At 38.8% G+C, this 13683-nt stretch overlaps 2 long non-coding RNA genes across 3 annotated transcripts; one reads left to right on the top strand and one right to left on the bottom strand.

The window, feature by feature from the left end:
* The first annotated feature begins 2694 nt into the window (after nt 1-2694).
* Nucleotides 2695-8785, top strand: LOC143420298 (uncharacterized). Its single transcript, XR_013100114.1, has 2 exons — nt 2695-3644; nt 6987-8785. It is a non-coding gene; the product is annotated as an uncharacterized LOC143420298 (long non-coding RNA).
* Nucleotides 8786-9478: 693 nt separating this feature from the next.
* LOC143420297 (uncharacterized) lies at nt 9479-13311 on the bottom strand. Of its 2 annotated transcripts, none has more exons than XR_013100112.1 (5): nt 12993-13311; nt 12387-12452; nt 11887-12042; nt 11342-11434; nt 9479-11044 (listed from the first exon to the last, which is right to left on the bottom strand). It is a non-coding gene; the product is annotated as an uncharacterized LOC143420297 (long non-coding RNA). The 2 variants fall into 2 exon arrangements; XR_013100113.1 differs by having other exon boundaries at nt 13149-13311.
* Nucleotides 13312-13683: the final 372 nt, after the last annotated feature.

The following is a 13683-nucleotide window of genomic DNA, read 5'->3' as shown; positions in this document are numbered from 1 at the left end:
AACCACTGACAGCTCAATTCCAGTTTTAATTTATTTCCCACATGTGGCTCTGACTAAAATGCTACATCAATGGTCTCCTATACAGTCAAGCAATTTTATTAGTAACAAGCAACTTAATTTGAAAAGCATCAAGTCAAACGAAGCGTCTTCATTTTCTGCATATTACGGGCCAGCGTATCTGTATAACAAACTAACACACAGACCCATGAATCTGTGTGCCTGGCTTCTTTTTTGCATAAATAAAAATGCAGTTTTTAAATGATGATTTCATTTATTAAGAGGAAAAAAGTTTTCCAAAGCTACCTGGCCCTGTGTGAAAATGTAATTACCTCCTAAACATAATAACTGGTTGTGCAACCCTTGGCAGCAAGAACTACAAACAAGCCTTTGTTATAACTGGCAACGAGTCTTTCACATCATTGAAGAGGAAATTTGGTCCACTTTTCTTTGCGGAATTGGTTTAATTCAGCCACACTGGAGGGTTTTCGCCAAAGCCTCTCAATCAGTGTCACAGGTTGGCAGTGTAGCAGGCAGGCCGTGGATCCAAATTTAGCTTTAATGCTGAACTCTTTCGTAAACACAATCTCTGGAAAACATGGGACAAGGAAACACACTACCTAGAAGGAGGATGTGACTAAGGACGAGGGGAGACTCTGACAATAAATAAATAGAGTCGAGAGGAACAAGTGGGAAAGACTGTGGGAACAAATCAAGGATAACAAGACAAAGGAAGTTAAACTCAATACGAGGTACGCCAGACAAGAGACTCCCAAAATAAGACAGGAAACAACATGTGCTAAGACAAAAACTCAAACATAAGGACTAGACACAGAAAACAACCATGAAGACCTGCCTGGAGGAACAGAATGAGATCACAAATAGGAAGCTAACAAACGTATAACCATCCTAAACAAATATCTGCAGGCACAAATAATAAAGAGACTCAAATGTACTAGAATTACACAATAAACAGAAGATTAAATAGAACTAGAACATAATCCCTTCTCAAAACCCCAAAGAAATCCTAAACCCACAAACTCAAAACTCTGGGCTCAAGACCTGGGGACCATAAATATCAAATATAAATCGTTACTTTGACTAGACCACTCCAAAACCTTATATTAAAAAAAATGTTTTATTTATTTTTCAATCCATTCAAAGGTGGGCACAAACTGATGGCTTGACGTTCTCCTTCGGGATTTTCTGGTAGAGAGCAGAATTCGTGGCTCCATCAATTACCGCATGTCGTCCAGGTCCTGAAGCAGAAACCGTCACACTAGCACGACCATGTGTAACTGTTGGTTTGATGTTCTTATTATGAAATGCTGTGTTAGTTTTACACCAGATGTAACAGGTCTGGCAGTAACCACATCTGGGTGTTGCTAGTGAACTTTAACTGGTTAATCAGTATAAATTGATGATTTAACAAAGAGGGTTGTTACTTTTTCACACAGAGCAGGCAGGTTTTCAGATTTTTTTCTCTTAATAAGGGACTGTAAAGCACTGTACCATATATGATTGCTGTTTCAGTAGTCCAGTCGTCTTCTCTTTAAAATCCTCGCTGGTACTTGGTGGAATAAATTTTTCTTCTCCTTTGAATGTTGCTATAATTGAATCTTCTGCATCACAGATTAAGTGTGGGGAGTGGTGGAGATCCCAACAGATTTTTGGTAGCACAATGCTCTGGGGCGCTATCTGTAACCTTCCAGACAGTAACTTAATGGTGGCAAGTGACAACTGAACACTGTTATTCAAGGCTGTCAGAGCTGGAGATGCAGGGTGCTGTTTAATATGCATGGACTCACTAATTACAGCCCTCTTACTCTAATGATATGGCCTTGAGACCGCCATGCTGAGGAATGGGCTCAAATCTGCATTCCTTTGACACACACGAGCCACTAAAACACACAACAGAACACCAGTTTGAATCGATGTGAGAAAGCCCTGGAGCAAATCAGCATGAAAATGGAAATTTGAGAAGGTGCCGGTTGTTATGATATTTTGATACCACGGTAAGCATTTACAGGATATTGTTTTATACAGGAAAACTGTTACTCAATAAGGCCGATCTACTAGTTGTTTTTCTCTTTCTCTGTGACCCAAGAATTAATGTGTAGGACTCACAAGCTGGTACCTGAAGGTCAAAAACACCACAGAGATGAGACCACTTCCTTACTCCCATCCTCCCTTTTTCTTTATCTCCTGGAAAAGGCTCGTTAAAGGCTAGGTGGTTTGTTTCAGAATTCACTGATGAAAGAACTCTGTATTCTATGTCTAGGAGTGTATTTTGCTGGGATGATCATAAATTATAGCTGAACTGATAAACTACACACAGGATACTTCTTGGCTCACAAGGCAGGAAGACGTTTCCTTATTTGGTCTGTACCGGTTTGAACTGGGAAAGCTGACACACGAACCTTTTTTCATCTATATAAACTGCTGTGTATCAAATAAACCTTTGAGTCGATTTGGGAAGACAACCTGAAGCAGTCTGTGTTTCCTTGTTCTCCCAAGCTGCTCCCGACGTCGTAACTAACCCAGCTGAATGGCATACCTGAGTGTTACTTTAAATAATTAGGAATCTTATAAGGAAAGGACAGAACTCTGCTTATCGCTCACGCCACGGAGGAAACCCGGGAAGGCAATTTCCTTCAATCTTGGTGTCAGAAGTGGGATTACTGACAGAAGGTAAATATGCGTCTTTCATATTTATATAAAGACCTATTATACCTCTCTCAGTGATCGATCCATAAAAAAAACGGGATATGCTGACGAAGTTTCACTTAGTGATCCAGAGAGATACACTGACTGACTTCCTCAGTCCCCGAATAAAGAAACGGGATATGCTGACGAAGTTTCACTTAGTGATCCAGAGAGATACACTGACTGACTTCCTCAGTCCCCGAATAAAGTAGATTAACCCTTGTGACCCGCTAGAGTTGTGGCTTTCCAAATTAACACTATCAAACAATTTTATGTTAAATTACTATGAATTAATGTGCTTCTCGTTTTTCTTTTATATAAAATGTTATAAATAAATCAGTTATAATCAAGTGGAAAGACAACACATTTATACGTAAAAAATAATAATAATAATAATAATTAATTGTTTAATTTTTCTTTAAAAAAACAAAAAAAACAAAACACGGGTCTCAAGGGTTAAAAGCAGTAAATTAAAAGCAGAAAGACACAGGGAGTTGCCTGTTGTTTTGCGAGGAGTTGCTCGCTAAGTGAGAGTTGCTCACCCAAACAAAAATTGCTAGCAATAAATTTAAAGTGACCTCAGCTGTGCCGCAGCGAAAATACTAACCTAAATCCTCCTAGCGTGTAAACCCCTCTGGAAATCACTGAACATGGGTCAGAATTATTCAAAGACCACAGACAGGTCCGATAAAAAAATCTAAAGTACCTGTAAAACCAAAAATTAATAAAATACAAAATAAAGTCTCAAATAACGGCTCAGTACAACTCCCATTTCCGGTTACGTGTAACCTACGTCCGCGAATCGGTGAAGACGTCCATGATCACGTATCCAGAACATGCGGGAGTGCTTATGTGACTGACTTTGTTTACAACTTAAGAAGTTCAATGCATTCTAATTTCTTTTCGGAGCCTTATCCCGAACGATTATCGCCAGAAAACAGGTCAGTAGAAATGTTGAATATCATTTGTGATAAGAAAAGTAGTCTGCTTAAAAAGTCCTGTAGAAAATATATGATAGAATGCCGCGACGTGATGCATCAAATGTTACCGCTATGGACAAAAGGAGGGTAAATAATGACAAAGTCGCCGATTTCTTTAAGAATCTAAAGAAATTCCTGCTAACAATGTCCAGAGACAAAAGTGACTTAAATGCAGTAACTATGTGTAAACAGAAGCCTGATGAATCTATCCTAGTATTCATAAAACGCTTTATGCACTGTTGGACAAGCTAGAGGTGCAAATTCAGCTCAGTTTTCCAGCAGCCGCAGACACCCAAGGCAAAAATGAATTTGTGTATTTCATTTAACATAAAGGGTGAAATGTTTGCTGACACTGATAACAGCTTATGTTTTCTCTGCCCTATGTACCGACATGATGGAGAAGGAACATCCTCTGTGTCAGCTGGACCCTCAGCAGAGAATGAACTCAACATCCTTTTTGTCCGGTACTCTATGTCACACACTGTGCCAAAAAAAAACGTGTACAGACGCCACTAACAGGTAATCCCATGACTGGGAGCCACACTTTTGTTTCTCTCACACTGTTCAACAACATGATAACTGCTCACACAAGTGAAGGTCAAACAGTGATTTTGTTACATAACTCAGACATAGGTTACGAAATATGTCGACACATAGATCTAACCTACCCTATCCACTGTACTATTTCTGCACTTACGTTGCCAGCTGAATACCAGAATATGACATTGTGGTCTAAAAGTGAGAATGATATAGGATTTATTGACTGTACACTTTATCACGTACACCTATTAAAACACAACAAGCAGTATATGTCAAGCAACATCCCCTTTCCACGGAAAAAGCCGCAGCTCTAGATGTCATCATAGGAGATTTATTGACTACAGGAGTAATAAAGCCCAAACTCCTGTCAATCCTGTGCCAAAGCCTAACAAACCTGGCGTATGGCGTTTCATACAAGACTTAAGGCAAATTAATGCAGTCAACATTCCTCTGCCACCTCTCGTTTCAGATGTTCACAGCATATTGACATGCATTGCATACACATTTTACCGTGGTGGATTTATGCTCCGCTCCTTTTTCTCAGTACCTGTGACACACAGCCGTTATTTGCATTCACACATAGAAATAAGCAGTACACTTGGACTCGTTTGCCCCAAGGCATGATAGACAGCTCTGCTGCTTTCTCAATGGTGCTTCACTCCTCCAGGGCTGCACCCTGATCCACATGTGGATGACCTCCTCCTCTGTGCTGAAAGTGAAAAACTATGTCAAACTGCTACACACATGCTTCTCCAGCACCTCCAAAAGACTGGCCACAAAGCATATGCAAAGAAAATGCAGTACTGTCAGACTTCTGTTCAATATTTGGGATTCACACTGTCTCACGGAAAACGTTCCATGACTGCAGACAGGGTCAAAGCTGTGACCTCCGTCCCTCGTCCCACTACACAGAAGGAAATGTTGTCCTTCTTAGGCATGGTGAACTATTGCAGACAGTGGATACCAGACTGTTCTTTTCATGACCACATTCTGCGTGACTGTTGTAAAAAAAGACAAGCCTCCTCGAATACTGTGGTCCACAGAAATGACTGCCTCTTTCAATGCATTACAGGGAGTGCTGACCTCCGCCACTCAAAGGTGCTGCCTGAATTGTTCAGGAATGCCGGCCTGCCTGAGGGCAGTAGCAGCTTGCTCTATCATGATAAGGGACTGCGGGAAGCTCACACTCTCACATGACACTATTCTACACACCAATCACCAGGTCACGACCATTCTAGCAAACATAACTACACAACACATGCAAATCTCACTATAAAAGCGAGCAGCACACCCAATTCGCCAGCACATTTATTGATCCTATGCTGTGTTCTTCTGACCGACAGGATGGCTCAGACAGGCTTGATGATCATGACTGCATGACACGTATACAGGAATCCACAGCACCACGTCCAGATTTAGAGCAAACACCTATCCCAGACTCAGCCACGGTTTATGTGGACGGGTCCTGTTCAAGGCCGAGTGACAACTCATTTCTTTGTGGCTATTCAGTGGTGACATTGCCTGACATCATACTAGAGGCTCACTCATTACCATTTCACTCAGCACAAAAAGCAGAGCTCATGGCTTTAATACGCGCCTGTGAGCTACATTTGGATAAGCATGTGACAATTTACGCACACAGCCGCTATGCATTTGGCGTTGTGCATGACTTTGGCACATTGTGGAGACAGAGAGGATTTAGATCTGCTGATGGAAAATAAATTGCTAAATTCTGATTTTGTTCAAAGACTTTTTCAGGCTATACAGCTGCCATCGGCCGTTGCAGTTGTAAAAACGAAAGGACACAGTACAGCTGACACAGACGAAGCAACAGGTAATGCCTTAGCAGACGTGACAGCCAAGGCTGCAGCTGCATCACAGCTCCCACCGCCGCAGGAAGTATTATCTGTGCCCCTACAGCTGCCACTTGTTACACTCCCAGACTATTTAGACACAAATGTTGATTTAAAATTCATACAAGAGCAAGCCTCTGCATGTGATTACACCTATTGGGAGAATAATGACTGTACCTTAGATGACAGAGATGGCTTATACAAAATCTTAAGCGTTTGATTGCCCTCCCATATTCCCTGATGCCAGTCCTTGCCCGACATTTTCACTGTGTGAGTCATGTCGGACAAAGAGGGGTAATAGGGGCAATAAAATCAAGATTTGTAATTGAGAAAACATCACATGCAGTAAAAAGCATATTAGCAACCTGCCTAACATGTGCACGAACTAATGTAGGAAAATCAAAAGCAAAACATCAGCATTTGCCACAACCAGATTTTCCATTTCATACATTACAAATTGATTTCACACATATGCCAGCACAAGGAAGCATCAAGTACTTACTGGTAATAGTGGATCAATTTAGTAAATGAGTAGAAGCTTATCCAACCTCAAAAGAAACTGCAGAAGTAGTCTGTCAAAAGTTGAGCAATGAAATAATACCCAGATTCGGAATACCTCACCAAATTAACAGTGATAGAGGACCTTCATTCACATGAGAAGTAATTAAAAAATGTGCTAAAACTTTAATGACCTGGGTCAAATTACTTACTCAAGTCCTGTGTGAGATTGGAATGACTCAATCTGCAGTAACCAAATTATCTCCATTTGAAATAAGATTATTTCCAACACCATGGTCAGCTTCCAGAGGGGCACCGCTAGTAGAAGGTGATGTATATTGCATTGTCCACTGATGTTCACAACCTGGTAGAAAAACTGAATAATAACTATCAGAAAGTTTGTCTCTCTCAGCTTTTCCCCTCCACAGTTCCACCAGTGGAGACAAGGAGACGCATGTTGGAGAAGCCACTAAAACCAAGGACACTCTGGGAGGCCGCGTTTTCCAGCCCCCAGGCTTTACTGGCAGTGACGAAGAACCAGCATCCTCACAGACGGACAACCTCAGTGGATTCATGCCAGCAGGGTTAAGACCAGCCCAATCGGACCATCTCAGGCGTCGGATCAAGCAGACGACATCTCCGGCGAGCCAGCGCCCGGAACTAGAGCAAATAAACACACGGGTAGACGACATCTCAGGCGAGCCAGCGCCCGGATCCAATGTACACACACACACAATCACTGATTAACACACAACGCCTGAAAGAGCCAAGACTCAGAGAGCTCTTTGATGCTTCACCTGAACAACAACAAGGTACTCAAACATCCAGCAGGAACAGAAAGCCAAAAGTACCACATGATGTCTAACCTGATAAAGCCAGACTCATTTCATCCTGATAATGGAGAAAATGAAATGCCCATTGTCATCATACGACGCTTATTCAATGTCTCTCGAACCTGGGACCAGGCCAGGAGACAACTGATGAACTGTTTTTCTTATATACTTTCTTATATATTTAGGTTATTTATCATATCTATCGCATTAACCTTAGGATTTCTCTTTGCTATTTTGTATTGTAAACTGCAACCATGTTCACATTTCTGCAGGTTATATTTTGCTGACTATACCTCATGCTCCATTTTGCAAGACACCTACTTAATGCACTCCTCACGTTCCCTAAAATCAGTAAATAGCAACATAGACGCCACTAATAAACCATCTTATGCGCCCTCTAGAACAGGAGCTAACGCCTGGTATGAAAATGCCAGAACAGCCGCTCGTGATTTAGGAAACAGTAACTGTTATGTCTGTTCAAAGGCTAATCCAGAACAGGTAATAGTAGGATACCCCATATCCGGTTTCCCCCTCACTGAGGGACTAGAGAAAATCAGCGGAAATAATGCTCTCTTTAAAGACGCTTTACAGTTGACTCTGAGCCCTCTCGACTGCCTACTTAGACACACACATAGATTATACAAAGGATAACTATACATTCTTCTCTGACTCCCCAGGTGCACGCTGTAATGAGACATGGCTAGCTGTCTCTGTGGCTGAAGTTGTATCATATCTGGAGGAACACACACACAGTTCAAGTTCGAGCAGAGAATCGATCATTGTTCCCCCAGACGGTGTATTAAATGACACTGACTGGGGGGAGTTAGTTAAATCACACATGGTCACGCGCCTAACTAGACCAATCCCACGTGCTTATTGGTTGTGCAATAATACCCTTAGATTAGCTTTACCTGTTAATTGGACCGGTACCTGTGGTCTAGTAACCGTTGATGTATGCTGTACTTTCATTCCCAATAATACCGCTCCTAACGGTTCATTCACACAAGCTATGAATAAACTTGAAGCATTGCAGATAGAACTAATTGCCAATACAGGTCACGGTCAGTGGCTACATAAGTGGCTACAGGACACGTTTGGGAGATGGAAGGAACTAATTGTAGCCTTTGTAACCGTTGCAGCATGTTTTTGATGATTATTGTCTGTTGTGTGGTACCCTGTGTACGTTCAATGATAACCCGTATAGCTACTAGTACAGCTACTTCAATGTATTTGCAATTGGCACAAATTGACCCAGATTATGTGTCAGATGTCATCAATGATGTTCCTGATGTGTATATTGAACATTAGGTTGTGAACTATTACATTTTATGATTTGCTTTTTATATTATGTTATTACATTTGTGATTTTTCCTTTCTATTTGAGTTATTATTTTTAAAAAAATGATAAAAGAGGGGAACTGTTATGATATTTTGATACCACGGTAAGCATTTACAGGATATTGTTTTATACAGGAAAACTGTTACTCAATAAGGCCGATCTACTAGTTGTTTTTCTCTTTCTCTGTGACCCAAGAATTAATGTGTAGGACTCACAAGCTGGTACCTGAAGGTCAAAAACACCACAGAGATGAGACCACTTCCTTACTCCCATCCTCCCTTTTTCTTTATCTCCTGGAAAAGGCTCGTTAAAGGCTAGGTGGTTTGTTTCAGAATTCACTGATGAAAGAACTCTGTATTCTACACTCAAAAAAATGAAACGTTGACTTTAATTAAAATTATTTTGTCAACAGGTTCCACGAAATTGAATTATGTTAGTTTAAAGCAAAAATCTTTAGTTCATCTAATTTAAAAAAAACTACTTAAGATTAACAAGACATATTTAAGACTAACTAAATCAAGTTATGTTGTATGAACATAGATGATATATTTTCAGGTTAGATAGTTTAGATTAGTTACTTCAACACATTTCTTATTTGTGGCAGTAAAATGTTAAATTTAAGTTAGATTAATTCAAATATTATATTTTCAGCCACCTTGTGCTTTATTAATTAGTTTTACATAAATCTATTTTGTCAACAGGTTCCACACAAATGAATTAAGTACATCCAACTTATTTTTTAAAATTTATTTTATTGCCAACACATTCAGTGAGCATTTGTGTAAACCCAGTCCAAAATAAAACACAACAGCTCATTAGGGTTAGTAATTAACAGTATGTAGACAGATGCAACATCAAGACTTTAAATTAAATGTCTGTATCTACCAGAAATAGAAGAGAAAAAAAACGCATTGAAGATCACATAACACATTGATAAGATGACACTTGAGTTATGCACATGTGATGCTAGTAAGGTCTGTGAGTGTTTTTTTTCTTTTAGTGTCTAAAATGGATAGCAAAGTTGCTATTTGCAATGATTGCTTAGGGTCAGTCCAGTAACACAATGCCAATGAAGTGCTTTCCTTTAACAATGCAAAGTGAAGTGTCCACCTCAACAGCCACAATTTAAAAAAAATTTATGTAACAACAACAACAACAACAACAATAATAATAATAATAATAATAATAATAATAACAATAATAATAATAATAATAATAATAATAATAAATAGTCCACTGATATTAGCAATCAAAGAAAATTACATCACCATCCCAAATAAAACTTTAACAAAACATGCCAACATTATGGTCTAACAATAAAACAGCTTGTCAGCGTTCAGTTTTTTTGCAACAGCACAGCAGTAACCATTTAACACTCGCCACTGTCAACATTTATTTTACCAGTGTTTGGGCAAAAAACTTCAGATGTAAACATTTTAACATGGAAACAATTGTTCGTCTTTAAAAGTCCACAAAATATACATTCATCCTGCATTCCCAACTTGGATGATCTGATATCCTCGTGTTGGTGTTGTTCCCAGACCATCATGAAAATGTTGTTCCAGGTTCAACATTGCAAGTGACCAATCACATTGTTGTGACGTTATTCTATTCCAAGCCATTCGTGCATTTATGAAATTCCAATGTTGCAAGGACAATATCAATTCTGCTTACTGTTTATTAAAGGGTTACGGTTAGGGTTAGGGTCAGTTGATCGGCGGACAGAGGCGGTTTCACGCAGCTTAAGTACAGTTTTTTGTTTTACGCCGGTTTTTCCCGAAGTCGCAAAAGTATGACGTCACAACATTCTGATTGGTCACTTGCAATGTTGATCCTGGAACAACATTTAGTATGATGATCTGGGAACAACACCAACACGAGGATATCAGATCAACCTCCTAACTTACCCTTATTTTTAGTATGTATTGCAATTACCTTTACAATGCACACAATGTAACACAAACTGAATATGAACATATTTCCACCTCATAACAATATGCCTTGAACGCTAATATACACACCACCCTTCAACATTTCTGGTGCAGTATCATCTCTCAATTAAATCCTTTAAATCTCAATGCTTTTGATTGTCTCTTAGCTTTCAGTCTTGAGGTTAACTGAGATTCAGTGCATATATCCCACCCATTAAGAGTGCACATGCAGAGGCCAGGTCTTCCAGGTCATGCAGGACACACTAGATGGTTATACCCACATCGGCTGGAGGAGTGCTGGCATCAGCTCTTTCGATGGTAAAGATAGCAAGGGTAATTTGTTCCAGCTCCCTCTGAACAGCTGTAGCTTAGACACAAAAACATAGAAAAATGGCATCCAGTTTTAAAAAAAGAAAGAAAAAGGGCCAAAGCTACCCTTTAATGACGTAAACACAATATTAGGAACATGCACCCCAGTGTGCCACTATTTCAGACTACAGATTCAACGATAAATATAAATAGTTTGGGTATACAAGAAGATTTCCCAAAACATTTAAACAGGTTCCATGCAAATTACAACAACAACAACATTACAACATGCAACAACATTAGTTATTCAAAATTTGGTTTAATACAGATAAAAAACTAAACTAAAATTACCAACCAATTATTCTTTGAAGAGGATGCTTGGGTCTTCATTCAGGTAAAAAGGTAGTGCCCTGAGGACACACTCCCTCCCCTTTTCAATAGTTTCCTTCTGTAGAGAGTGGCAGAGATACAGGAAGAGAAAACAGATATACTTTAGGATGACAGAAACTCACATTATACGCAAAATGAATGACATATCCACTGCACAGATAGACATGTACACAAGACCAACTAATCATCACATGGACATGAATAGTTAACCTGTTGGGCAGGGTTTCCACCACATTATATATGTCCATAATGGAGGTAAAGACAAACTAATACATCATCTTTTTTGCATTCAAAACATAACATAAAAACATTCACTTCTGGTTTAACCTAAATCAAGGGATCAGATTTTACATATGTTTAGGTAATTTAAATTTTCCAACGTTTTGAGTACCAAACTTTGTCTTGCTTAATATAAATGTAAGTGCACTGTGCAGCTACCATACACTAGCTGTTTAAATTTGAAAATGATCTTATTAGCCATAATATTTTGCTACCAACAGAATAACGCACCTGTGTGGCTGGGGCCAAAGTTTGTCTAATTTTCTTCCCTGCAACGCCTCCTTTTTTCTTGAAGACTTTTATGAGCTGGTCAGTGTATTGGTCAAGTTGTGTAAAAAGCCTTGGAACATGTGCAGCAGTAGTAATCCTCACATATTCTGCTTCCACCTGAAAATATGTCAACAAACACAACATACTGTACTGTAAATATACATACTATATGTACACATATACAAACTAAAACTAATGTAGTAAGACCTCATTAAAGCTATAATTTTAACACAAACATTTACACAAAATGCTAATGGAGCCATTACAGCTTTTATTGTTATTTATCAAGTTCCAAAAAATATTGATCACAGCTGATCTGAAAAGAATTTCATGCCTCAGGCCCTTGAACTGCAACCATGGTTCAGATGTGGAGAAGAAATAACAGGGGCATGGGATGGGTCACAAAAGAAAACTTAACTTATAAAACAGTTTTGTTTTTAAAAGTATAACAGTTCACATACCACATACAAGCTCAGCAATACCACATACACCACATCAGTATAGGAGGGAGCAGGTAAAGGCAGGATCTGAGATTTATAAAGAAAAAAAAATTAATTCCTTAATTTCAAGAAGCAAATTATTGTTTGAATTACAACTAAATAAAATACTACTCAGAAGAAAAGCAAGAGATTGACACTGCCATGTGCTAACTTTCTATAGAAGCAATTATCACCAGGTCTGTCGACCTCCATTGTCTGTCCACTCATATGTCTTGAATAATTTTATTAAAAAAATTAAGTGTGTACTTTCACAAACTGTAATTTATAACTACATTGATATGTATAACTCCGCTAGGAAACATGCTGTATTTACAGACCATTTTTACATAATACAGATTACTGATAGAGCAGAACAATGGTGTCACAGTGGCTTTCGCCCTTGACTTTTTGGATTTGAAATGTCACTTTATGCTATCCTTGCTATCCTATTCGATATTTCCGACTCTCGGATTACAGAAAAGGAATCCCAAGAAAGCAAATGGAAAAATAACCCCTTGAAAGAATAACCCCATGAACCCCTGTAGCTAATCCCTTAATAAAACAAAAAACAATAAAAATGTTTCTTACACAGTCCACAAAATAAGCATGTCCAGGACCCAGTAAAACTAATGTAAAACAAGCACACGCAAACGATATAACATGTCTTGTAAGACAAACGCAAAATATAACCATGCTGGACATATAGATACTACACAACATAGTCAAAGAAAAAAGTGGTCTTACCTCTCAAAGAAACAGCAGCTTGGCGCCAAAACAGCCTTTTTCAGTTAAATTTGAAGTCTTGCGCATGAGCAGGCACAAGCCGTGAAACCTTCTTGTTCTGCGCGGTTTCATTACAACTGTTTTTGCATTACTGCCACCTTGTGGATATACAAGGTATATCGATCCTAATTGACAACTTAAATGTTATGCGATCAAGTAACACATTAGTATTATGTACGTTGAATAATAGACACAATTACGTAGACTTGATTAGAAAAACATATGTTAACTTAACAAAAACATATATTTTAAGTAAAATGAAAATAAATAATTAATATACACTGAACAATCCACCTCATTCATTTTTTTGAGTGTATGTCTAGGAGTGTATTTTGCTGGGATGATCATAAATTATAGCTGAACTGATAAACTACACACAGGATACTTCTTGGCTCACAAGGCAGGAAGACGTTTCCTTATTTGGTCTGTACCGGTTTGAACTGGGAAAGCTGACACACGAACCTTTTTTCATCTATATAAACTGCTGTGTATCAAA

The sequence above is a fragment of the Maylandia zebra genome, linkage group LG9 (genome assembly GCF_041146795.1).
Source record: "Maylandia zebra isolate NMK-2024a linkage group LG9, Mzebra_GT3a, whole genome shotgun sequence".
Taxonomy (NCBI): domain Eukaryota; kingdom Metazoa; phylum Chordata; class Actinopteri; order Cichliformes; family Cichlidae; genus Maylandia; species Maylandia zebra.
The sequence above is the reverse complement of the archived record's forward strand: the minus strand, read 5'-3'. Positions and strand labels throughout refer to the sequence as shown.